Here is a 24733-nt window from a genome sequence, read left to right as displayed (position 1 = left end):
GCAATCTGCACACTAAGCAGCATATGAGCAGATATACTCAACTTCACAAGGCCTGCTCGTCTAAAACGATTAAACCAGGAGAAACAAAAGAAACGCGGCACCGGGAGAAAAATCGACAACTAAATGACAATCGAAGTAATTAAACGACCGGGTAAAACATTCTTCAGGAATATAGCGCACGTAGAAAATGACCGGACCACTAAAGTTTAAAGCGAGAGGCTATAGCAGTGTCTCTGGGCACCCCGCTGTAAATTACGGATGAGCTGCCAAATATTGCGCCGTAACAGAAACTATATAAGTGCGCACTCGGTAAGTCCTGCATATGTCAATCTAAGAAGGCGCCTTGCGAAACCACCTTATATAACATCTCTCGAAACAATAGGGGTCGCAAACAACCTATGAATCTAAATGGATCGTTTCGGATGTGTTCCTGTGAGAAGAGCTTTGCTGGCCCGCGGGAGTTGTACAGCCTCTTTCGCTGAAGCTCTCGGGGCGCCTCCGGCCTACTAATTGATTTCCGATGATCCGCCTCTCACAGCTTTCGTCAGCCGGACGAGACTCTCGGGTGCGTTGAGCCAACTGCTCGCTAGCGTGGCGCAAACATGTCTTCCAGGCTAGCGGCGCTGGCCCATCGAGGCACCCTACTGCCGGCGTCTTTCCCGCCCTGCTCCTCCGCTTTCTCTCTCCCACTATTAGCATACTCCTCTCTCCTTCGGTCCACTGCGCGAGCATCCCATATCTGGCGTTGTCTGAATGGCAGCGTTACGTCATCACGCCCTGAGTGCTAAAGGCAGCTTCTGCAGCACAACCCACTACAGACCAACAGCGATCTGCAACATGTGACGTGAGCAAGATGCGGTGGCTCTCCTGTCACCGGCTGAGTCGACTGAGGGTAACGGTAGGGTTAACACCCATAGTTTTCAAAGCAGTTTTCTGATTTCACATTCATCTATACGACGTCGTCCCTTCGTGAAGAGTAACCAAGTACATCCTAGAACAGACTGTGAAAGTATGAATTGTCAGTTCAAAAGCGGTGTATTTTTAGAACACACCGGGATATACGTGCGCGTGGGATTAACTCCCGGCTGCGGATACGCGGAGAGAGCATGATCCATAGAAACACCTGTAAGCAAAACGTTCCGCATATTTTTATTTTTTTGTCATCTCGGAGCGTACCCATGGAGGCGGTCACCCGTTAACAGTTGGCAAGTACTTTGAAGAAGAGTGTGACAAAGTATAATACGTCACTTCGAAGTTATCGCTTTAAAATACCACGCTGAATGTGAGCTGTTAAGCCGCGAACATACCCGCAAAAGGCGCTGCAATCCGCTGGGTGCTTCCCCGAATCGCGCAAGCTTTTCGCGTACTCTGACATGCTGCCGCATGTGCAACATTCCCTATAAGAAAACGGCGTGCCACCTTTACAAAAGCAAAACGTCTCTCTCTCATTTCCTTGTTTCTCCTGCGCTAAGCCAGCCCGTCCGGATCAAGCAAAACACAGCCGCACGGCTCTCATACTCATTACCCCACGCGTGAATCGTGGTTTCTTCCGGCGCCATAGGAGTGCGCCGACCCTTGACATTTGAGGCGAATGAATTCGACGACGTCGCGTACGAGTACCGAACAATGGGTGGAAGTCGTCTGAAGAAATCCGGCGGCGCCAAAGAACTGCTAGGGAGAATAGGCACCATGCAGAAAGGTAAAACCACTAGGCCCCACGCGCGCAATTAGCATTGAGTCTTAGGAGGGATGCGGAACAAAAATTTTGATTTTGATCACAGAAAGACGTCTCTCTACGTTTTGACTGTGCCAGGTTGTTCAACTAATAAGGAACCGATGGTTCAATTCTGGCCGTTGCCGCCGCTCTGAAAACGAAGAAAGTCTTTTCTATTCTTTTTTTTTTCGAGACGGTGGGGCGGCGTGAACAGTCGCTGGCAGGGCCTAACAGCGTCGTTTTTCAACGCGCGGCCCAGCATGAAGTCGCACATCGCCAACAGCGCAGTTCTCGTTGTGAATTTTCGTTCCAGCGATTTGTCGGCCGTTCATGCTTTGCTAGAGGGTTCAGCGGAAACGGGTGAAAAAACGTCAGCAAAGGCCACACGATATCTTAACATTGCGAGCCGGGAATGACGGACGAAAAGGAAAATAAGAATGCGATTGGCGCAAACTCGTCACATGAGGTTTCCGGCGCGATTTAAACACCTTGTGCACCAGACCTTGCCCTTACTGCTAATGAACAAATTTGTCGCGATTGTTGACCCCATTACCGCGAGTTCCCAAGCAATAATAAAGATGTTTGAGGCTTCAAAAGCGGAAAAAAACACGAGACGGAAACGCGAAGCGATTGTCATTCGGCAGCATCGAATCGAAAATAGACGCCCTATGCCAACGCAGAGAGGGGGGCTTTTCACTAAAACAAAGCTTCCGAGAGAAAATGAAATCCTTCGAAGTCTTTGAGCTCGTTTATCTCAGTTCACAACGGCTGGACCAAACTGTGTGCGTATAAAACAACCGCTATTACACTTAACAGCCAAAACTTGCTTCAACTGTTTGCGTTTGACCGCAAAAAAAAAAAAAAAAGATGGGGAGAAAAGGGGAGAGGGGGCTGTAAGTGAGGCGGTTTTCAAATGGTGCTGTATTAAATCTGAATACCGCAGTACGCGGTTTCATCATCTGCAGCGAGGACGATGTCATAAAATCACTTAATTGTATTTGCACGAGAGATAAAATGCCCTATTTCTGGCTCATTATTTCGAAAACAATATAGAAATGACGGACCGCATTGAAAAATTGTTTACGAAATGACACATTTTTCCTCATCTATTGCAATTAATTCGCCTTTACTAATCCTCATACGCAGCATATCCGTGTCCGTGCGAAGTCAGCCTGCCTTTTGTGCACTGCAAATACATTCATTCAACATCTCCAGCGGCCATCTCAAACACGCATGAACCTAGCAGCAGGATGTCGTTACAACCTGGTTATCACTTGATACGATGATGCCAATAAGATCTCCGCTGAGTACCCTTGTTTCGGCATGTGCCATCTTGTCTCTAAAACGCACTTTTCGAACTCTTCCACGAGTTAGACCGCGTCATCAATAACGAGAGTTAAAAGACGTTTAAGATCACCAGTGAACCAAGAATACAACTCTGGAATAAGCAACACATCCGCCAAGGATCGTGCGGTGTCTTCCGCTTTGTGCACTGACATGCATACGTTACCTAGAAGGCATACTTTCGGGTAGATATCGAGTTTAAGAAATGTGTTCGGGGTGTGAGAATCGGGTTAAAATAGGACTTCGCCCCAAACCAAGGGCCCCATGTACAGGCTGACACCCAAACCGAAACAGTGGCTGCTCCACTGCAAGGGCACCGCACTTGCGTGCATCGAGCAGGCAGGCATATCTCGCGAAAGATTCGTAATCTAGTGTGCGTGCACAGCTGACGTTGATCGCACACTGAAAGAAAAAGTGGCCAAAAAATATATATATCGACGAAACCACTAAAGAATGTCGACAGGCGCCAGGTGATGTAGGTATTGGTGATGCCGGAAGCAGAAATATCAATTCGCGATGACCCGATGAATTTACTTTACGGCGTGAAAGAAAACGTGGATGCAAAGAGCGGTGCGTAACAAAGCGCTCGAGCCTAACACCTACTTTCAGCTACTGTAAAGCGGGCGGACCTTACTATAGCTAAGCATTTCGGATAACTGATTCCGCACCAATGCGAAATTCCCAGTGCCTCCGGTCGGAAAGTGTGCGCGCCGTGAATGACGCAGATCCTCATACACCACCGAGAAGACACGGAGAGAGAAGGGGCGGGCGATAGGGGAAAATGGATGGGAAGAGAGCATCCGGGCCCAACAAATGGCCCGCGAAGCGTCGACCGGCGGCAGCCCCATGGGCATCGCCGCAGTGGAGGCGCAGAACGGGCACACGCCACGGCGCGAGAGCAGCGAGACTAATAACAGGGCGCGACGATACGCGACGGCGCCAGAAAGCGTTCGGGTCGGCAACAGCAGAAGGCGAAGGCAGGCAGCTGCTTAGCGTCTCGCACAGCGCGGCGGCGACGGTGCCTCCCAAGGAAGCGTACACGGGATGGCGGCGACTCGCTCCCGCTAATTCTGTGCAGCTCTCGTACCGCCAGCGCGACTAAAATGCAGCCCAAACATACAGTTCACGCATGAGCTCTCGTGGACTTCCTTCCAAATGTTCTTGTCTTTCCGTCGCCGCAAGTGATTCCGCATATTTTGCTTCGTATAAACCGAGGTACCTCCGCGTCATACAACTCGCCGGGAGCAACAACTCCTTGCTGGTCGCGAGGCCAGGTGCGCTCGACGCGGGCCTCGGCTCCACTGCGCGCAATTGTCGATGCAGCGCATAAACACGCAACAGCCACGAAGGCACAGGCAGTTACGGGGCACACGGCGACATATCTTCGCGAGCAGCCTATCTGGCAGAGGAAGCCATTGGGCCCACCGCGTGCCAGAATGAATGAGCGCCAGTGCCGCCCCGATGGCTGTATTTACACTTATCTATACACACGTACACATACAGGAGGCGCATCCTTGCACGGCGCAAGGAGCCGAGACCCTCCTCCGCGGTAATCAATTCGACCACGCCGCTCCGCCGAGGCGGCAATAAACGGAGCACCCCCGGCCGACAGCGTCGCTCAGCTCTCGCGCGACCCTTCCTTCCTATGCGGGAAAAGCGACTCGAGGCACTCAACTACGGCGGTGGCAGCGACGATGCTCGTCGGTGGCTCTAAAAGTCGACGCGGGCGAGACGAAAATGGGGGAGGGGCGGGAGGAGGCCAAAGAGAGCCGCCGGGAAGGAATTTATAGGTAGAGCACCGAGCGCCCTGTAACAGCGGGGCTCCTTTCGCGACCAGACTCAGTCGTCGCAGTAACCCTTCAGCTTGGCGCGCGATGCGAACAAGCGCAGGCGAGCAAACGACCGCCTGAGAATGCGAAACGAGGGAATGAGACGAATGACTCCTCGTGTCAGCGGGCCTGCAGCGCGTTAACGTAACCGCCGCGATTAATAATAGTAATAACAATAACACACGGGGGCTCAGAATCCAAGAGAGCCGCTCACGTCCGTATCTCTCTACAGCACATACGAGGCCGCGGAGTGCGCGGTTTAATTCGCAACGTCTGGGACACTTAAGGAGGGCGACAGGACCTCGCGAATGCGGTCTTACATTTCTTTTCTTTTCGCATTTGACCGCAAATAAAGAGAAAAAAAAATCGAGCTAAGCGGATCCCGCGCGCTCACGCTGGGCACCTCACCAAAAACCCACCGTAATCTCGACGGCAGCACGGCGGGTCATAAAGGCGCGGATACTTTGCGCGCGTAAAAATGCGCGCCCTCCGTGTAAATGCGACGTTTTTACGTCCACGTTTCGACCGCGGCGGTCGTTATTTAGGCGCTGCCAAGAAAGGCCGGCAAAGAGGAGACGCTTCGCAGCAGAGCTACGGACGAGGCGCACGTCTAAGACCGTCGCAAAAGGATCCGAAGCATGGCGAATATGCACTATTGAATAAAAAAAAAGAAAAAAAGGCGATTACACCCGTTGTAACGCGGATAAATGAGCGCTAGCTGGTCTGGCCTGTACTGCTAGAATTTATGCAATTGCTCTGAAAGCTGTTGTCATGCACGACTGTGTGACGACTCTGTTTCTGTTTTGGGAAGATTACGAGTGCTTTGTGGTTACAGAAACGTGTTGGCGCGGACTTGAGCATCTTGCGGTGCAGCGTCCTGAAAATGTACCTCCTCGGTTTGATTCGCAGCGCGTATTTAGGGCGTTACCGCCACTAGTCACGTTCCAAACCTCCGAGTTATGCTGATTCCACGGATAGAATCCAAGATGGCGGCCTCCAAGCGGTTGCGAATGCAGCCGAGGTGGCTACAGAATGGAATAAAACAATAACACGCGGTAGCGTGATGCATGAGCACCACAACTTTAAACTATGTCGATACGGTATGTATATATATATATATATATATATATATATATATATATATATATATATATATATATATATATATATATATATATATATATATATATATATATACCTGTCTGGCAGGCGTCAAAGTCGAGCTACATAGTCCAGACGTTCATGTAAGATTTGTGGGTCAAACGTTTGCCGCATAATGTTCTGAATAGTGTCATACGGTTCAACGTTTCGTTCAGCAAAAACTCACTAGTTAAGGGACAGCCTAGATCACGGCAGGGATTCGAACTGGCGGCCAATGTACCCCGAAATCCACGTCTTTAGTATCTTCATATGAACGTTGCGGCTCAACCGTTAGTCGCAGAGTGTTCAGGGTGGTGGCATCTGATTTCGCGTTTCGTGCAGCATAAGCTTACTATTTAAGTTAGAGTCTAGCTCGCGGCAGGGAAACACAACCCTACAACAGCCGCGATGATTCGCCCTAAAAATAAAACAAAACCGCGAACAAGCTGTGAAAGCTGATCTATGAACGGGGGCAATAGGTCAGGATGCCAACAACGCGGCTTGCAGCGTATCGGTACCAGTTCGACTGCAACCAGCCTGCGTTTCCCTATTCCGCCCTAAAGGAATAAATAACATTTCAAAACGACTAACATGCGGTGATGGAATCCTGAACAGAAGCATCTTGTTCACCCACACTTTTCATTTCGCATAACACCGCTTCCATATAGTTCACCGGGACGATTTTAGGTTGCGTTCACCGGATCAACCTCAACGACACACGGGTGTCTCCTGCTCTAAAACGGGAGCACACATTCCGGGAGATATTCGACAGAACTAAACGAGGGTGCTAACAAATAAAAATATACGGCGTCGTCTGTCGTCCTCACCGTTTTTGTACTCCTGCAAAGAAACGCTGCGTCACTATATTCAGCGACATAAGGATTTGAAAGCTTGACTAAAAAAAAAAAACTAGCTACAACCAGGCGTGATAAGATATATGCGGAGAAAAACTGAAACGCCACCACACTTTCCGAGCGACACGAAACACAGAACACGCGGAACCGCCCAATTATATGAAAAACAAAATCTCTTGGTGTACAAGACAAGATGGGCGAAACGGTCTAAACATAGATAAAGAAGCAATTCCCTCGGGCTTGAATGACACCCAAGCAAGGCGCAAACGGATGCGAGGTCTCAAACGCTGTGCGCAGCCGTCACTCAACGCTGCCGACAGGGTGACAGGTTTCAATGGAAATTGAACGGCGCCTATCCTCCGTGTCGCCTTCAGAGCGACAGTTGCGCGCTCAACGCCCGCTGTTGCACGAAAGACGCTTGCCACGCGCGCATCAAGTCGGCAGGTCCCGCCTAAGTCGAGCGCTTCTGCTCGAAGTCGACTTAAACACAAGAAATGAATACGGTTCGGGGCCATCAGCGCCAGTGACGAGACTAAAGCCGGTGGCTACAAAAACGTAACTAAACATCAGCCCCGCCCACTCGAACTTCCTTTTTCATATGCATTCCTCGTTGAGGCCTTTCCTGGACGAGACGCTACCGATTGCGAACAAGTTTGCATGCCTGCACTGCGCCTAGCTCGGCTGTACCCCCCCCCCCCCCCCCCCCCCCTCTCCGCTCCTTGTCCGGTGGCCGGTATGTGGCACTGGCTAAAACGAATATGATGCACAGCATGCACGAAAGAATTAGCTTCATAATACATGGCTGCGCGGAGTTTCGTCAGCTTAAGCAAAGCAACTCGAGAACCGGGCTAAATGAGAGCAGCGATCAAGACGTCATTTCTAGGGGCCGCGGAGGCGTAAGATGAGAAGTTGCGGTAAAGGACACCTAATGCGAAACAAGATAAAGATCCCGACGTGGCTCTGAGAGTAAGAAAGGTAGAAACAGGCGGCTGCTTTCTATCTGTATTTCCTTCCCAAGTGACCGAATGCTCCTGGGCTGCCGTGAAGAATAACACAGTCTGATGCATAAAGTGTCTAGAGCTGAACACATAAATATGAAAGTATAACGTACAGAAGAACACCAGGCGAGCTGGTGAAGAAAGTGCAGCCACACTCGGGCACTTTACATGTGATTAAGTCACGCCGGTGACAGCTTCAAGTGCACGCCCAACCACGAGAGTAAAATTTAACAACAAAGCAACAAAACAAATATAGAAAAAGATGCACAGAGAAACTCGCCCAAACAGCTAAGGACCAGGCAGCATTACCCGCACCGGCGTGCAAGACATGAAGAAAAAGAACGCTACAAGACGGCCGAAGATTGGACGCGGAACAAGCAGGCAAGAAGAAGAAAGACAGAAACGCTGGCTACGACACAGCAGGGATGGTGTAGGACGGAGGCAGTGCGTGGAGGGGGGGTAGGAGTGAAAGGGAGGAGATGTAGCGCGCGAATGGTAATTGCAAATCAATGAGCACCACGCCCTCAGGGCGGCAAGGGGTTCTGAACCATCAGTGGCCCATTACGGCCGCGCAGTGCTTGGCTGGCCACTCGCGCGGGAAGACCACGGCGCACCAGAGAAGAAGGGCGAGGGAAACACCAGCCGTGAGAAGCACGAAGGAGGCGGGAAATCAATGCCCCTTGGCTACACGGGCGAGCGCTCACTCGCTCGCTCCCGGCCTCTCCTCGTATCGGCAGGCCAAGCAGGAATCGCGTCGCGCACAACGTACTCAGCTCAGCAATGAAGAGACCGGAAAAGGCAGGGTGGAGTGGGTGGGAGGGATACGTCGCGCACCACAGGCAAGTTTGACACAGTTCCATGGCCGCTTAGTTGCGGCAAGTCCTCCTGTCCAACGGCGCGGAAATACGCGGCCGATGATACAGGGCACAAAAAAAAAACGAGAGAAAGAAAGAAGAAGGAAGAAGGGGGAGAGTGACAATTACGCGCGCAAGATCAGACAACTCAATAAAAGAAAAAAGCTACAATGAGCTTGAACGTGGCACGAATCACAAAATAAGAACACGAAAACAGACTCCGGATACTGCTCTGTTAGAGCAAGCTAAAGTTGGCTTCTTGATACTCCGCTCTGTTTCAAATTGAATTTTTATCGCGCAGCTCCGCGTTTGTCCATTCCCGTTCGTTTTTCGTTTTTTTTTCTTTTTCGCAGGAAACTTCGGAGCAAGCGCAGTGAAGAAGTTACTGACGCGTAAGTGTAAGAAACAGCACTGGTGCAGCACAGCAAAGGAAAGCAGAAACACAGAAAGATGCTTACTTTGAACTGAAGGGTCAGTGGCCAAAGGACGCCCAGAAGTGGCGGCGGGAAAAAGGAAAGGAGGAAAAAGAGAAAGGTGAGACGGACACAGCAGTAAACAGGAAGCAAAGGATGAGCGCTACGTATACAATCAGTCAAACAGAGCAGCAGTAACACAGTATACACAAAGCTTGACTTGCTGCACTGGTATTTAGGAGAGGAAAAATCTAAAGTTACAGAAAGTTGGCGATGAGCGCTTTGTCAAAGCGGCGGCTAGTCACAGAGAAAGCAACAATAGGCGAACTTGAAAGCAAGGTGGGAACATTACTGAAAAAAAAAAACACAAAACACCCAGCTTTCCAGTCTCCGTTGGGAAAGAAGAACTGACAATCGCAAAATACCCATAGTTATTGCTGCGCAAGGACTTTAACGGTTTAATGACATAACGCAAGGAAAGCAATAAAAAAGAAAGGAGAGAGACAACGACACCGTTTCGGCGCAAGATTAACAACAATGTATTCAGCTGCCACAAAGGTGACGACCTGCAGCACCGTGATTTGCTGGCCAGCGCAGCGCCGCTGATTTCGCCGGCACAGAGAAAATGGGCGATCGGAACGCCAAATATAACGAACGGCAGGCACGCCATGTCCCTTCTTTCCTCTAGCATAGACTCTGGCCATTTCCCACCTGCATTATTATTTTCTCGTAACGCTACGAGGCGCTCCGCCGTCCACTTATTCGCGAGCAAATTGTAAGGCGACGGGTGGGGCTAAAGCAGGCAGCGCCATTGAATGAATTTCAATTTCTTTCGTTTCTCAACCACTGTATAGTAATATCAAGCAGAAAAAAAGACATGTAGGTCGACGCAGGGAGAAACTTCCGGTGCAGCGTGTTATTTTACTGGTATTTACAACGGAGGAAAAGCGCTCTCTCTCCGAGAATCGACAGGAAGAAATATTAGGAATAAAAAATATGCAGAGGGGGGGGGGGGGGGGGGGGGAGGATACTTTCAGCGCCGAGATTTGAACCACACAAGCGTCCAGGCCACCATGGAACTCGCAGTGACCTCTGCAAACCGACGCGCGGACACGGCTCTCGGCCGGATGCGGTAGCCGGTGGCGGCACCAACCGGAGGACCGTCGCACAACCCATCGTCGGATGCCGATTTTGTCAATGGTGCTTCACACAGTAAAGCACACGCAGCACCACCGGCAGATATGAGGAACGCTATCGGACGCTTCCGGCACATCTCGGCCACCACGGGGTTCCCCAGCCTACACTGAGACCTCAGAAGAGGAGCGCTTTCGCCGCCAGGCTCGATTAGAAATGACCCCCCCCCCCCCTCCCCGCCGTGGCCGGCACCACTTGTACCGAACTCACAAAATCGCAGAACGCTATCCTACAAAATTACCACGGCGACCGGGGGAACGCGAATTCGATAGGGTTGTGAAAACGGCGCACACAACGTCAGCTTCGGGTTCACGCTCCCTTCATGACTGGAAGCAGGTCGACGCAATCACAAAAAAGCAATGCGACCACATCGCTCGGCGCTTCAGATGAGAACGCAAGCAAAAGCATTAATTTATTCAACTCGAGCACGGCCATGGTCAGAGTTGTGATTCAGTACTACGCAATCGATAAAGGCGAAGAGAGAGCAAAAAATAAATAAAAATAAAGCAGTGACAAGGACAAGGCGGTGCTCAGTGTACAACGGAGAGCCATGCATGGGAGGACGCAAGACAGGGCGAGACACGATCGAGAAACTTCCAGACGCGACACCATGCACAGCGTGTCGCACCCTAATACCATACGATATAGTTAAGGAAAACGGCAGGGGCTCACAATTGCACAACGGTCGGAAGCGACGGGAGACGCTGGGAGAGGAGGAAACAGAGCAGGACGCGTCTCGGAACTAATGGTGTCGCGCGAGATTGCGCAAAGCGCGTTTGCCAAACCGGCGACAGTTTCTTGTTACTACAATGCGGCACGAGAAAATGCGGCGACTTGAACAAACTTTTGCGACGTCACTTTAACTTGGTACCCGAATCCAGTAGTCAAGGAGCACCACGGACACACTGGATTACGCCGAAGTCTGCAATGTGTGTCTAGCTCCTTTTACTGCCGCGGGTTTAACCAAAAACGCCATGGCCAAGAAAACTATTTAACTTGCGAAACCAGAGTTAAAATGGATGGGGCGAAGTTCTTCCTCACCGCTGACGATAGAAGCGAACGAAATCAATCGCCTCTTTCTAACCAGATCAAAGGGCGTGTTCGTGTTACTGAACTGGTCAAGCTTTATTTAGCACATTTAGAGTTACATTAATTAACAGAACGTTAAGTAATGCGAACGAAAGTTAAGCAAAAGTTCATTTAGGACGACTAACCACGTAAGGTGGGAAACAGTGGAATAAAAGCAAGAAAAATTATTCACGTATTTCGCATCTGCTTCGTGGGAGATCGGCACGACATGTATGCAGCCACATACAAATGACATGTTACCCATGACGATAATATATAAATGCTGTTAACACGTTGGTGATATATACTTTGTTCTGTATAACTAATTACCTGGAATTTGTTTGTTCTTGTCTTGCTTTAACTAGACCCATCCTTGACATTGTACAACTGCTTACTGTTCTATAACTGTTTTATCTGGAAGTTGTGTATTTTTTGAAGTGCGCCCACCCCTGTGCAAACCCCGGTTGGGGTTTACAGTGTGTGTGTGTATAATATTATATATATATATATATATATATATATATATATATATATATATATATATATATATATATATATATATATATATATATATATATATATATATATATATATATATATATAGAGAGAGAGAGAGAGAGAGAGAGGGGGGTAAGAAAAGGAGCGACTTGTTTCTTTTATTGTTATTATCAATTAGTTTTAAAAACGGTAAAATATTCCGTAATAATCTCCACTGATCAGCGCCACAAATAAACACTAAAAATATCCTATGCTCCTTGGTTTCTGTGGCTGTGGCTATATATATATGCCTCAACGTGAAGTGAACAAATAGGCAACTAAGTATACCAGTAAATATATAAGGTTCAATGACCCCAGCTCCTTACAGAAGCCACTCGGTGCTTCAAAGTGTACGAGGCTGTATGAGCACACGTGCACGCATGCACTACAGCGGCGTATCCTCGCGCCCTTGCCGCAGCATCAATGCCCTCTTTCTCTCTCTCTCGTTTTGCTTTCGACAGCGGTAGCGCGGCGTGTCTGCAAGCGTGGCGGGAATAGGTCGCAATTCCCAGTCCAATATCTGCGCGGGCTATCGGACACCGGCTGTCTTGAGGCGCGGCTTTCGGCTCGCTCTGCTGCCTCCCCGTAACGATGCCGCGTCCCAAGGGGAAGGGAAGAAATGGAGTGTGTGGCCCGAACCGCACGTATGCGCAAAGGTTGAACTGCACAGCGCCCCTCACGCGAATTCACTCGATACCGACGATGCAAAGTGAGCGGCACAGCACCCCTGCGGCAAGTAGCCAGCACTCTCATGTCGAAAAAGTGACTCAGCAGTTCTCCGCATACGCTCAGTGTCTGCGCCGAGACGAAACCACTAAATCTGCGGCAGAGATGTGGGCGCCATCCATCGTTGCGAGCATACCAGACGGCCACGGCGATGCCGACAGACGTTATCGCTGCCTCGGGCAGATTGCGAAATTGCTGTCGCATCGAAATGGCCGTGAAGTGACTGGGGGTTATGAATCACGGTTTACGAAGCAGCCCCGGCCTTAAAACGATCGAGGAAGAAACAGCAGGCCGAGCTACCGAACGTTTCCCGAAGCGCACCCACCCCACTTAACTTGCGCAGCCTTGCTGAACGCTATATTGAAACTCACGGAGTGACAAGACGTTAACAGGCGCGTTAAAATGCGCACCTAAAATACAACCCGCCATTCATTTTTGATCGATTGGACGTTTCGTCGCACTCCCATTCAGGAGGACGTGGGCGCGAACTGTTTTGTGCAGGAAAACCACAGCTTTCGTATTGTCGGACGAATGCGATTACAAAGGTTGAACACGAAAATAGTTCTTTTATGTTTTAAGGGTTTTGACACAAAGCGACTCGGGCTATGTGTGACGGCGTAGTGGCGGGTTCCGGGTAATTTCGACACTCTCGGGTTCCTCAACGTGCACTGACGTCGCACAGTAGAGAAGCTTCCAGCATTTCACCTCCATCAAAATGCGACCCCCGCGGCCGGAATCGAACCTGCGTCTTAGGGTCAGCAGCCGAGCGCCACAACCACTGAGCCACACCGGCGGCCTCAAACGAACATAGCGTGAGTGAGATGTTGTCAAATCGCAGCATACTTTCGGTTTCATGATATTTTAACGTTGCTGCGAAATCTCACATTATCCTTCGTAAAATTATATTCGTCGCGCGGATGAAAAACGGACACAGACCACCAGTTACTTTGAAATGCAGTGACCTGCCACATGTTTTATTTTTACCATAGCGTTCATTGGACGTACTCCTCTAGGTTCCAGACAGAGGGATCGCTGACCTGATTAGTACAGGTACAGGTTAGTATGGTGAAGTGCACGCAAAGGAGGAAAAATATCAGGGGCTTTTATTACAGCGAATTCTCGTTCCGTACTAGCAACCCTGTGTAAATGAGGGCATACTACGATATCCAATACGACGGAGACCGCCCGCATAGATATCGAATTGTCTATCCTTTACTCTCCTATTTGATATAATGACTGCGCCAAATATCAGGCGCAGGATACATCCCACTGCGCAGAATCAGTCTCACGGTAAGCTGCGCTGCTATAAGCACACCACTTTAATGCCCATGTTCTGCGTTCGATTACTCAAACCAGGGCGAAGCGAACCACGCAATTAATGACACCCGCTTCAGTGTATCAACAGCATGGGGGAGGACATACGGTACAACTAACCCAGTCACGTGCCTCTTCACCTCACGGCTGGAAAGGCGAAAATTCGGAAAAGTCTGGTATGTAGCATGCAGTGTGTGATGGCCTGAGTGTGGCGCATGCGATCGTATTTCTTGCGGCCAGTGTTCTGTAACTGACTCGGGAGCAAAAACTGCTTGCAGGCGGCAGATAGCAAAAAGCGCCCCGAATATATATATATATATATATATATATATATATATATATATATATATATATATATATAATATATATATATATATATATATATATATATATATATATATATATATATATATATATATATATATATATATATATAAGTACAGTATTACGACAAACGCGACTGTTCGTTTTAAAGGTTTATTGTGCCAACAGTTTCGGGAATGGTATTCCCTTCGTCAGGGCAGGCTCGCGTTTGTCGTAATACTGTACTTACACTTGTAAACTGGCGCATTGGAACCCCTACAGAATACAATATATATATATATATATATATATATATATATATATATATATATATATATATATATATATATATATATATATATATATATATATATATATATATAGCGACAGAGAGAGAGAGAGAGAGACGCTGCTTCAGTTATGTGTCTTCTATGAGCGTACAGTGGTTTCGAAAGTAAGTACACTTCGTGGTTTCCTTCTCACTAGTATTGTCGGAGCCCCAGAGGCTTCCCTAAACATCAAAAGGACTTGAAGAGTGAGGACAAAGGTTCTCCGTGCCTTACAAAAATTTATACCTTGAGGGGTAAGCACAACTGCTCCCCTACATGAATGATAAGCAAACCACGCAACCTGGTTACTTTTCGCAAAGACTGTACTTGCGAAATATTCGCTGAGTGCAATCAACAATGCACTATACAAGTTACGTTTTCTTTTCTTTTTTTTCAACAAGAGCCATGCGAAGCTGTTAATTTTTTGCTCTCACTGGATTCGCGCAGGCCGAAAATACCGTCCTCGCCTTATCGCGCCACGCAGCGAAAAATTCGCCCGGCGGTGGTTAGGCGTCACGTCTGAGAAGCGGCGGATATTCAAATGGGGCCTTCTGAATGTCCGCCGCTGAATTCTGCGCTCGACGCCAACTGGAGTGGAAACGTCCTACGACCGGATACTCCCCCCTCCCACAGCCGCATGGATTCGAAGAAATGCCGCTGCTCCTTTCATTCGCGCAGTCACTGGGGCCCATCGGCCGCGGGGAAAGGAGAGCCGGAGACCGCCGTCGTCACGTCCGTTATTAGCTTATCTAATCTCCATCTCAATTTGAAACGACGCGCTCCCCCCCGCCACGGGCCTCTCTCTCCTCCTCGTACACGCGGGGGCGTATCGCAAATCAACGGCTTCCCGCTCCTTCCGGAAACGAGCCGGGGGAAGAAGAGAGGAGGAGGATGAGGAAAGGAACGACTCGCAAGAGAAACGAGCTGCAATGGGGAGAGGACGGAAGCAACAGCGACGAAGGGAAAGCGAGTGAGAGAGAGAGAGGGGGGGGGGGTGGCGGCAAGGCGCGGCCATTTGCAGAGAGCGCTCCGCGGCTCGTCCGTTCGTAATGAAAACGCGATTGCGAGGAGAAATCGTTTCCCGAAGTCGGAACGATGAGAATGAGCCGCTTCCTGGCGTCGGCCGACAAAAGTAAAGCGAACGGCCGCCACCGACAATCGCCGGCAACGAGCGACCGCCCCCCGCCCCCCCCTCCCCGACTGCACGGGCTCGGTTACGGAGGGGAAACACAGTAACGAAAACGTGAAAGTCAGACACAAATAAAAAAGAATCAAAAGAAGAAAATCCCGATAAGCAGCAAGAGAGAGAGCCTGTCTTCCTTCCAAATCGCGGGAAAGAAAACGCTTTCTAGGGAAAGCGGCCGCCGCTCACGTCGAGAGATAAATGGGAAGAGAATATCCGAGTTTCGCCATATCTTTAGCGCGATTACGTCAATACAATCGGCCGTTTGCTTTCGGGTCATATTTTTCGCGAAGGCAAAATGGGGCGCACGTTTAACAATTGCCGACCAGGCCCGGCTTGTATAACAAGCTTCTGCATCCTTTATACGCTCAGACACTTCACGGCACGGAGAAAGAATTCGAGTACTGACGCCGTCACAAGCGATCGAGGACGTGACGCAAAGGGCCTCAACTGATGTGCACCGCTTACGAACGTACCGGAACCAACTAGAGGCAGCAGAATACCATGATATCTGATACCTGATTTAATATCTGCTGCGGGTCCTTGGACCCAAGATATTAAACTTATTTTTGGATAATGGCGGAGTGCTTGGCTTGAAGCCCTCTGGCACGGGTCGGCCCAGTTTTGCACTGCCTCCGGGATCGGCCCAGGGCGTATTAGCGCGCGCCTTTTCTTTCTATCTTTGCCCTCCTATCCTTTACCCCTCCTACTTTCAGCACGCGGCAGCGAGCGTGGCTAGGCTTGAGCCAGTAGGAGGGCCTGTGCACTTTCCTTTTCTTTCTTCCCATCAGCAACAACAGCAGCAGCAGTAGGTGGTGGTGGTAGTGGTTTTATTCAAAATAATAGTAAAAAGGAAGGAAAAGATTTTTGCTAGCCCCGGCATCTGCCATCGATACTGAAGCACCTGAGCTGGGGCAGCGGAAATAAAGGACAGCAGGCAGAATGGAGAAATGAAATGAAAGAGGTGAGGGGACAGGAATAGAGGACAGGGGGAGAAGTAATATGTACAAACTATTTACACAATAAGTAATGTGTCCAGGTTGTGCGCGTGATTAGTTCATTTTAGAGGAATTAAATCACACACGCGCACAGCACTGTGTAGGTTACAACTGGAGTGGGGCGTCCAGTTATTAATCGTTCAAGGTAGAACTCGCGGAGCGTTCGGTCACTGCGTGTAACTACCTGACGGAGAACAGACGGGACGTCAAGCCCGTGTGTTCGAGGAATGCACAGAGGCTCACCAAAGTTCGCTCACGAGTGCGCGCACTGCCCTGCGGCCACAATAGCGTCTTGATGGAGTCTGGTAGTATGCCCTGCGCCCTATTTCTATGCGCTGTGTGGCGACAGCGAGCAACGTCAGCGCAGAGCCCACAGCGAAGGCCGCCTGTCCAGAAGACCCCCATGCCGGTGGAGTGCTAGAGCCGCAAGCGGAAGGCCCAAATTTGACGGTGACTTTCGGAGAGGGACGACGTTATTCTGGCCCGTTTGTTATACTATGCCATCAATCACGTATCAACCGTCGCTTTCTCCATTCTAAATTCAGCCTTGTATTGCTTGACAGCTGTAGCGCAGTTTTCCAATCATGTTAGAGGGGAGCGCGCCTTTATTTATAAACACACTTAACCACCCTACACGCGCCAAACAGAAAACTTAATTCGAGAAGTCGTGCATCTTAACCATTCAATGACCAAATTATGAAGGAATCAAAGAAACAAAATCAATACCTCGACATTACGCCAGCTAATGTAACCCACCCAACCCAAATCAATACCACTAATTTGCTAGTGCCGCTCAAACTTGTGAAATCGGTATGTCGTGAATTCGAAAACAAAGGGGAATTTGGTGCATTTTGAGCAGCTAGTCCGAGACCAAATGGAAAGCTCACAGAAAGTTGTCAATTTTTTCTATCTATCAAATATCTTTCTATTTTTCTTGCAAAAGTCGAACACAATGAGAGACGAGTAGGTGTTCAAGGCTGGCTGGCAATTCGCACCCGCGTTTTCTTTACACATATTCCTCAAAACGATGGAAACATAATGATCGAAAAGTGCTGGGGAAGAACACGTCTGCATAAAAATTTCTACACAAGCTCCGTGTACTATAATAGGTACGCACGGTGAGAAAACGGTATGAGGCGAATTCGTGACATTGGCCATTTAAGAACGTCGCTGGGGTATTATGTTCAGATTTGGATAGGCTAACATTTCTTCCACGGCCGCAGTACCCAATTTCTAAAAAGCGGATGTCTGCGAGGCATAAAGGAGCAAGTGTTAGATGCGACGGAAAAAATCACATTCTATGAGGTATACAAAGCGAAGAAGCTGTGAAGAAACGCAGCCTTATGTCGTAGCAACGCCACCAATTAGGCTTTGGTTTGGACGAAAAAAAAAAAAACAGGCTAGCGCTTAGCTAAAACATTTGGGGAAAATCTTGATGCCCTTTCAATCTTTTTTCCTCCTTTTTTTCTGTTATTCTTTCTCTTCCTCTCCTGGCTTGGTTTGCTTTGGCTTCCGGATTTTTACTACTCCAGTTGCCTCGTATTAATAACACGACCACTCGGGGAGGGGCCCTAATAACGGAGCTTGCCGTAAAACAATTTTGCGAGCACCGCGTTCGTTTTGAAGGCGGCTTCAGATGTAGATGGTCTTAGAGAACGGCGTAATGACTGTTGTTAGGAAACAAACGGTGCCGCGTTGCTGCGCATTCCGTTGACCACAACCAGAGCTGCATAATGAAACAGCACTTACACGCGCGCGAAGGGTAACTAGGACTACAGCAGCTAACAAACAGCGAGAAAGGCACGTCTTCAACAGACAAGGCGAGCGGGTCTCATCACAGCACGCAGCGGAAGTTTCCAGCAAGAACCACGCCACCTTCCTACCAGAGCGGTGTGCCAGCAAACCCAGCACCTTTGCGCGAGCTCCTTACGTGCGTGTATGTGCGGCTGGAGTGGCGTCGATAGTGAGTCGAACGGAAAGCACGCTCTCTAACCGGTCTCCGATTCCGCGTCCGACTCCTGAGGAAAGAACGCGGCGGACAAAAGAGGAGGAGAGGGGGAAAGAGAAATGGAAAGGGAAGACGAGGACACCTCACAGAAGCTGGTCGAAAGCAGGCGAGGCAGCAATAAAAACGCCAACCCGACACCTCATACCAGTCAGTTGCTGGGCGACGCCGGGACAGTGCGGCGGCCACTGGCGGCGAAAAGGTGGGGGCTGATGAGGAAGGAGATGGAGGAGAAACTACGCGCCAGTCTTATTGCTCCGGGCCGCGGTATGTAACTAAGGGAGCGTCCATCTCAATTACGAGGCGATATGGTGACACCTGCCTCTTCCAAAACAAGGCCCCGCGCCTGCAAATCAAGCGCTCCTAGGTACGGGCTTATAATATCTCTCCGACGCGTGCCTGGCTACAGCTAGTGCCGTGTCACGGTGTAAGTCCCTGCCGCCCTCTCCTCCGCCGTCTTTATTGCCGCAATGTCGCCGCCTTCCGGGTGCGCGACTCGAGCCTTGATGCTCATCTCTAGGCCAGTGCGGTATGCCTGCGTTATGCGCGCGATCTGCCACTAAGTTTCCGTGAATGTTTTGATTTCTTCCAACATCGTAGACAAATTTCCCAAAAGTTCACACAACGACAGGCGAGGCGGAAGTTTCTCATCCCGTGCTTTTGATTAGCTGAAACACTCAGAAATACAGAGAAATATCACAACACGGTCCCCATTTTGCAAAAGTTGTATCCGCAATTCAATTTTTTTTTTCTAATCGCGGTCTCGCCCAGATTCAATACCGGAGGCGAAATTACACCCCGTTTAGCTGCCACTGATGACGTCACAAGCCGGCACCTAACAATAGTACAAGGAGAAAAAATAAATGCGGCAAAAGAATCATAATACACAATATGCGTCCAGGCTTGCCTCCGCGGCTACTGGAGAAATACGGCAGCTTCTGTGAAGAAGCAAGAGCCCCGACGGAAGTGCGAAAAGAAAAAAAAATCGAGAGAGAAGCCCCGGGACACATTTATTTCAGTTCCCTGCCTTCATCTCGCCACGGCCGGAAATCTCAAAGGATTTCAAACGAGTTTCGGCGCTTCCTGATTGCGCAGTTCCCACTACGTCAAACACCGGTTGAGTACAAAGCGGCTTGTAGCGTGCCGAAGAAGCGAAATGCGTCGCGCACGCTCATGCGAGAAAGATGCGCTGTTTCGCTCTGAGACGCAAGAGGTTGGCATGTACCTCGGCGCCGTTCACGTAGCGAACTCGGGGTACAGCCAGGCAAAAGGCGAAAGCGCAAGCATCGAGAAAACGAGCGAATGCATAAGGAAACTAAATGCAGTGCAGTGTAGTGCAGTGCAATGTAAAACGAGAACGAGACACCGTAGAGGCAAAGAGAAAGAAGGAAAGACAGGAGGGCTAACCAGGACAAGGTATACCGGTTCGCTACCTCGCACTGGGGGAAACAAACGGCGGATATAAATAGGAAGGTCAAAAGACAGCTGAATAATGGGGTATTCCAAACAGAGACCCGGAGCAAGTTTCCTTGCTCCCCGTAACCGAAGAGCGTGTTTCAATGGGCCATTTCGATTGAGATCCCGAGTTCTCATTGGACCGCGGCGGTGTGGTCCCCAGACTCCCTTGACGCCTTGCTCCTTCGCGGATTCGCAGAGGTGTTCCGGGCCGCCGAATGAAATAAGCCGTAAGCAATGAGGTAAGAATTTAGCGCACGGCAAAATCACAGCACATCGAGCATACGCACGATCGTCGATAAGAAACGGAGCAGTGACCGGCAGGCCTTCAAACGCAGAATCGAAGAACAAACGTTACGGTTCCATAGAGAGAGACATGTACAGTACATGCCTCCTGTCGGCGAGGCATCACCCACACGTTTCAGCAAAGAACAGTGTTGAAGCTTTGTCACTTATGCACTGAAATCCGGACATAAAATCCTGAGACTATTTTTTTGCGTTACGCGACCCTGCATTGCTTAAAACGCGCCATAAATTTTAGTCAAAGAAGCTAAAATGCCGAAGCACGAAATCCTTCGTCCCGGTGGCTGCATACAAAATCATTACCGAGAGTTTGGGACAAGCACCTCCATAGTTCCCTTGGCTGTCACCACGTGGCGCATGGCTTAGAAAATTAAAATAGCGCGTTCACATCATTCCAGACGTAACAACGAAAGATAATGACCCAGTGGTTGCAGAAAAGAACGCGATAGGTGGCTAGGCTTAGCAGCACTGGCTGGGCGCTGTCCCTAACTTCTGGCAATGGGAACAGCAGAAGGGTTAACAGAGTTCAAACCACTAGCGCATGTGCTACGTCCAGCCACGTTTTTGCCAACGAGGGGTACGAGAGCACGATTTAATATTACTTTTCCAGTTTCCTTTGCCTAATTTTTTGCGAAGAATTGCGTGAAGGCGTCGCAATCTTTAGAGCGAGATGTCAGCTACTTCGCGGGATGAATAAAAGCGACATGCATCGTTGCGCAAGCTGCTGGTTTGGGAAGTAATTTATCGCAGTGGTACGCGCGATTTAACGCGAGTCCACATCCGCCGTCTCCAAGTCCACTTTTCCTTCATACAGCTTTGAAGGGACGGTACGTTGCATGGCCACACTACAAGCTTTTGCCAGAGGGCGTAATCTCCAAGCTTAAAGACGCGTAGGAACCTCGAGCCCCCACCGTGCAGGTCGTCTTGTTACCAAATGGAAAGGTGAAAAGCAGCTTTTAATGAAGCGCGGTGGTGGCGGAAGGCGTAAAAATGGCAGTGCCTTAACTTGGGTAACCCTGGAATTCAGCGAAAAGCAAGCATGCTTGCTAAGCGTCTGAGACTCGTCCATGGCAGCTCCGCTACACGCTCACGACAGCCGCTCTATACATACCCACACGACCACGTGTCTATCACGCGGTATCACATGGTCTTACAGCACCACCATCGGATGTCATCACGTGGCGTCACAATCACCCCATCGGATGTTCTTAAGGACAAAGGTCAACCCAAAAGGTCACCCAATGTCAAAGGTCAACTAAAGGCCATGATCAAGGTCCGGGGTGAAGGGTTAGGCACCATAACTGTAAATCATATGGGCACGCCGGCTATCCTTGGTTGGGCTGAAGGTCGTTCAAGGTCATTGTGCTGCCTACCCGAAGACCGCTTTACCTGGCGCAGTGAATCTTCTCGCTTCAAAATTCAAACGCGGAATCGAGCATCCTGATCTTTTGAAAACACCCCAAACCAGCAGAGAGAGAAAAAGAGGGAGAAAGCTAGAACAGCAGCGAGTTGCTGAAACCTGCCACCAAGCGGTCGCATTCACCGGGCTTCCAGTTTCACGCTGAACCTCTCGTGCGCACAGCGATTCTGGAAGACAAGCGCTCCATCCACCGACGCCATGACACCCCGTTGGCCGAACTGGGTGCCCGCGCATTCGTCTGCGGCGTACACAGTAAACAAGGCGCAACTGGTTCCGCATCCAATTTAGAAGAGGCCCTCTCGATAGCGATGAAACTACACCGAAGCGCGTGCTTTCAAACCCAGATGCGAACCTGACAGCGCGGCGGGGCGGAGAAGACCAGCGTCGAATGAGTGCGCTGTCGCCGCTCACGCGGAAGCCTCCTCCCGCCGATCACAGACGGGACGCGGCCGCTGGAGCGCACTTGACAATGCACGACGGCAGGCGGAGAGCGGTGACAGGTTAAATTAGCATATTACCAGGTTCAGAGTCGAGCCGCATCTAATAACGAGTTCGAGCCGGTCACAACAATTACGCGGCGTCAAGCAAACACAATAGCGAAATAAACAGACCCCGCCCCACATCCTCTGGCGGCCTTCGCATTTACCGGTGGGCAAGCAAAGACAATAAATGGGTATTTACGGGGCGAGTAAACAGAAACAAACCAAACAAAAAAATTCCGGCCGAAGTTAAATCACTGGAATAACGGCCTGAGGGGCGAGTTGGTGGATGATGAGATGAACGGCTGCGCAAATCAGGACACAGACAAGAAAGAGACACCACATGCGCACAATGAAATGAACGGCTGCGCAAATCAGGACACAGACAAGCACAGAAAAGTCCTATGCTCAAGTACATGTGCTCATCGCTCACATCGCTGCTTCGACCTGCCGTGAAAGATTCATCTCATTTTGTCTCCGCAAAGGACTTGTCCCCTCCGAAGTCAATGCTTTTTTGTGCGCATGTGGTGTCTCTTTCTTGTCTCTGTCCTGATTTGCGCAGCCGTTCATTTAATTAAATCACTGGCTTTATCAGGGAAGAAAAGATGCTCTAAAACTGACTTTATAGAGGGATAACGAAGCATTTAAACCAGTCGCTCGCACAAAAAGTTAACTGTAGCTGTCTGCAAGGTTTGCTACGAGGAGAAAAAAATAGATTCCCTGAATTTATTTTTTTTGCACTTTTCCGTCCAAATTCCCAGCACATTCAAGTCCTGGCTTCGATTCAGTTTTAACGCCCTGCTCGAGAAGCGGATCCACTGCAGTGAATCGCTTACGTCACCGCATATATTTAGCCTCCGCTGTGACGCAGGCTGTCACGAAACACGCTGCCACTATTACTACCCAATATGACGACCCACATTCACCGGAAACAATGCGCTTGGAAAGTGGACGTCATTATTAATACATTATTTTTACATGCGGACTAGTACGCGATCTTTCGATGGAAAGCAAAACAAAAAACGAGCCTTGATCCAACAAATGCAGGGTAAGCTAAAGAGATGCAGCGAAAAAAAAACGGAAACGAAAAACGGGAAAACAAACACGCATGAGCGAGCTAGGGCACGAAGACTTAAGCCTGAAGAACGCAAGTCGATGAGGCGGAGCCGGCGAACAAATTATAAGCACTGCCCATAAAGTCACTGGAAGCTGTGTAAAAGGAAAAAAGTAACGAAATAGTTATGCGGCGAGGCCGACACTCGGCACACAGGAAGCAATTTAAAAAGTGAATACCAGGCCCGCACGAAAATAACAGGGGATATAAAGACATCAGCACAAATCGAGGTGGAAGGGTGCGGGACGCAGGAACGTTAGGCGACTCGCGCACCGCAGTAGTTATGGCAGCAGGGAAGAGCGCACCTCGCCAGACATTAGGCTCTATGGGGCGAGAGCTTCAGGCAGGCAGAAAAAAATAAATAAAACAAAACATAACGTGTAGAATTGAGTCCAATCGCATTCGGTGTAGAGAAAAAATACAACTTCAGATATAAAGCAAAACGAAAAAGGCAAGAAAAAAGTGGAGGCGCGATGTGGCTACCCATGAAGAAGACGTGACGTGCTGACGTCCACTCCTGCAGACGGTTGGGAGGCCTGGAGTGCATCAGGAGCTACGTTCTCCCCAAGCACCCGAGCGAAGGCACCCAAGTGAAAAAAAAAAGAAGAAAGAAAACAGGCGAGCAGAGAGGGAAGCAGGAAAGACTCCCCAGAAATTGTGTAAAATGCTCCGAGAGCGGACGAACAAGTGAGTCGGCACGAGTCTTCAATAAAGGAGAGACGAAGTCGGAAGCAGACGCCGCTGGCCGGATGCGCGGTTTTCACGGGAGGGGAAGCGAGGTTTCCCGCAACTACGGGGGAGGAAGCTCGTAAGGAACGATTTGCCTGACTTCCGAGCCAACAACCCACCGAGGGGAAAGCTAAGGGGAAGACCCAAGAAGAAGGAAGGGGCCGTGTGCAGCTAGGGAAGACAAAATAAGGAAGCCCGAAGCGAAGAAGGTAAGACCTCCACCGCGAACAGCTCGAGGATAGGTAAACACCAAGATAAGGCACTGCCTACTGCTCGGGTGGAAAAAAAAAATTTTAAATGGAGAAAACAATGTCTACACCTGGAACTCTCAACTGGTGGTGGCCGATTTGTTCGTCACATATCCGCAACGCATTCAGTGCCTCGAAAGAGCAATCGGGCACGCGATCGCCACGTGCGGATGTTAGTATAG

At 49.6% G+C, this 24733-nt stretch overlaps 1 protein-coding gene across 17 annotated transcripts in view; it reads right to left on the bottom strand.

The window, feature by feature from the left end:
• The window catches only part of dlg1 (MAGUK family member discs large 1), a 540041-nt gene that overhangs the window by 213802 nt on the left and 301506 nt on the right, over positions 1-24733 (bottom strand). The window lies entirely within an intron of this gene.

This window comes from Amblyomma americanum, chromosome 3 (assembly GCF_052857255.1).
Source record: "Amblyomma americanum isolate KBUSLIRL-KWMA chromosome 3, ASM5285725v1, whole genome shotgun sequence".
Taxonomy (NCBI): domain Eukaryota; kingdom Metazoa; phylum Arthropoda; class Arachnida; order Ixodida; family Ixodidae; genus Amblyomma; species Amblyomma americanum.
This window is presented reverse-complemented; position numbering and strand designations above follow the sequence as displayed.